A 2500-nucleotide genomic window follows, 5' to 3' on the forward strand; every position below is an offset into this window, starting at 1 on the left:
GTATATAATAATTTTGCCAAAAAATAGAGTCAATGCCCGATCTCTGAATCTTAGCAGGTTTAGGTATGGTTAGCACTTTGATGAGAGACTGCCTAGGAATACCAGGTGCTTTAAGCTTTTGGGTTTTCTTTCTTACTTATATAATGTACTGGCGATTAGATTGGCTGGTCTTTAAATAGCCCTCTCTTTGCTGCTGTCTTCGCTTACGGCCATACCAACCTGGCTATGCCCGATCTCGTCTGATCTCGGAAGCTAAGCAGGTTTGGGCCTGGTTAGTACTTGGATGGGAGACCGCCTGGGAATACCAGGTGCTGTAAGCTTTTTGGACATTTTTCACTTAGTATATAATAATTTTGCCAAAAAATAGAGTCAATGCCCGATCTCTGAATATTAACAGGTTTGGGCCTGGTTAGTACATGGATGGGAGACTGCCTGGGAATACCAGGTGCTGTAAGCTTTTTGGACATTTTTCACTTAGTATATAATAATTTTGCCAAAAAATAGAGTCAATGCCCGATCTCTGAATCTTAGCAGGTTTAGGTCTGGTTAGCACTTTGATGAGAGACTGCCTGGGAATACCAGGTGCTTTAATCTCTTTGGAAAATTTCACGAATTATATAATAATCTTTCATTTAAAAAAAAAAAAAAAAAAAAAAAAAAGAGTCAATGCCCGATCTCTGAATCTTAGCAGGTTTAGGTATGGTTAGCACTTTGATGAGAGACTGCCTAGGAATACCAGGTGCTTTAAGCTTTTGGGTTTTCTTTCCTACTTATATAATGTACTGGCGATTAGATTGGCTGGTCTTTAAATAGCCCTCTCTTTGCAGCAGTCTTTGCTTACGGCCATACCAACCTGGCTATGCCCGATCTCATCTGATCTCGGAAGCTAAGCAGGTTTGGGCCTGGTTAGTACTTGGATGGGAGACCGCCTGGGAATACCAGGTGCTGTAAGCTTTTTGGAAATTTTTCACTTAGTATATAATAATTTTGCCAAAAAATAGAGTCAATGCCCGATCTCTGAATATTAGCAGGTTTGGGCCTGGTTAGTACATGGATGGGAGACTGCCTGGGAATACCAGGTGCTTTAATCTGTTTGAAAAATTTCACGAATTATATAATAATCTTTCATTAAAAAAAAAAAAAAAAAAAAAATAGAGTCAATGCCCGATCTCTGAATATTAACAGGTTTGGGCCTGGTTAGTACATGGATGGGAGACTGCCTGGGAATACCAGGTGCTGTAAGCTTTTTGGACATTTTTCACTTAGTATATAATAATTTTGCCAAAAAATAGAGTCAATGCCCGATCTCTGAATCTTAGCAGGTTTAGGTATGGTTAGCACTTTGATGAGAGACTGCCTAGGAATACCAGGTGCTTTAAGCTTTTGGGTTTTCTTTCCTACTTATATAATGTACTGGCGATTAGATTGGCTGGTCTTTAAATAGCCCTCTCTTTGCTGCTGTCTTCGCTGCTGTCTTCGCTGCTGTCTTCGCTGCTGTCTTCGCTGCTGTCTTCGCTTACGGCCATACCAACCTGGCTATGCCCGATCTCGTCTGATCTCGGAAGCTAAGCAGGTTTGGGCCTGGTTAGTACTTGGATGGGAGACCGCCTGGGAATACCAGGTGCTGTAAGCTTTTTGGACATTTTTCACTTAGTATATAATAATTTTGCCAAAAAATAGAGTCAATGCCCGATCTCTGAATATTAACAGGTTTGGGCCTGGTTAGTACATGGATGGGAGACTGCCTGGGAATACCAGGTGCTGTAAGCTTTTTGGACATTTTTCACTTAGTATATAATAATTTTGCCAAAAAATAGAGTCAATGCCCGATCTCTGAATCTTAGCAGGTTTAGGTCTGGTTAGCACTTTGATGAGAGACTGCCTGGGAATACCAGGTGCTTTAATCTCTTTGGAAAATTTCACGAATTATATAATAATCTTTCATTTAAAAAAAAAAAAAAAAAAAAAGAGTCAATGCCCGATCTCTGAATCTTAGCAGGTTTAGGTATGGTTAGCACTTTGATGAGAGACTGCCTAGGAATACCAGGTGCTTTAAGCTTTTGGGTTTTCTTTCCTACTTATATAATGTACTGGCGATTAGATTGGCTGGTCTTTAAATAGCCCTCTCTTTGCAGCAGTCTTTGCTTACGGCCATACCAACCTGGCTATGCCCGATCTCGTCTGATCTCGGAAGCTAAGCAGGTTTGGGCCTGGTTAGTACTTGGATGGGAGACCGCCTGGGAATACCAGGTGCTGTAAGCTTTTTGGACATTTTTCACTTAGTATATAATAATTTTGCCAAAAAATAGAGTCAATGCCCGATCTCTGAATATTAGCAGGTTTGGGCCTGGTTAGTACATGGATGGGAGACTGCCTGGGAATACCAGGTGCTTTAATCTGTTTGAAAAATTTCACGAATTATATAATAATCTTTCATTAAAAAAAAAAAAAAAAAAAAAATAGAGTCAATGCCCGATCTCTGAATATTAACAGGTTTGGG

General features: G+C 40.2%; 4 non-coding genes across 4 annotated transcripts; all 4 read left to right on the top strand.

The window, feature by feature from the left end:
* Positions 1-201: 201 nt before the first annotated feature.
* LOC128000315 (5S ribosomal RNA) lies at positions 202-320 on the top strand. Its single transcript, XR_008173102.1, has one exon. It is a non-coding gene; the product is annotated as a 5S ribosomal RNA (ribosomal RNA).
* Positions 321-835: 515 nt separating this feature from the next.
* On the top strand, positions 836-954 carry LOC127988652 (5S ribosomal RNA). Its single transcript, XR_008161815.1, has one exon. It is a non-coding gene; the product is annotated as a 5S ribosomal RNA (ribosomal RNA).
* A 560-nt stretch (positions 955-1514) lies between these two features.
* LOC128000326 (5S ribosomal RNA) lies at positions 1515-1633 on the top strand. The gene has a single exon (XR_008173113.1). It is a non-coding gene; the product is annotated as a 5S ribosomal RNA (ribosomal RNA).
* A 510-nt stretch (positions 1634-2143) lies between these two features.
* LOC128000338 (5S ribosomal RNA) lies at positions 2144-2262 on the top strand. Its single transcript, XR_008173124.1, has one exon. It is a non-coding gene; the product is annotated as a 5S ribosomal RNA (ribosomal RNA).
* The last annotated feature ends 238 nt before the right edge of the window (positions 2263-2500 follow it).

The sequence above is a fragment of the Carassius gibelio genome, chromosome B22 (assembly GCF_023724105.1).
Source record: "Carassius gibelio isolate Cgi1373 ecotype wild population from Czech Republic chromosome B22, carGib1.2-hapl.c, whole genome shotgun sequence".
NCBI classification, from domain to species: Eukaryota; Metazoa; Chordata; class Actinopteri; order Cypriniformes; family Cyprinidae; genus Carassius; species Carassius gibelio.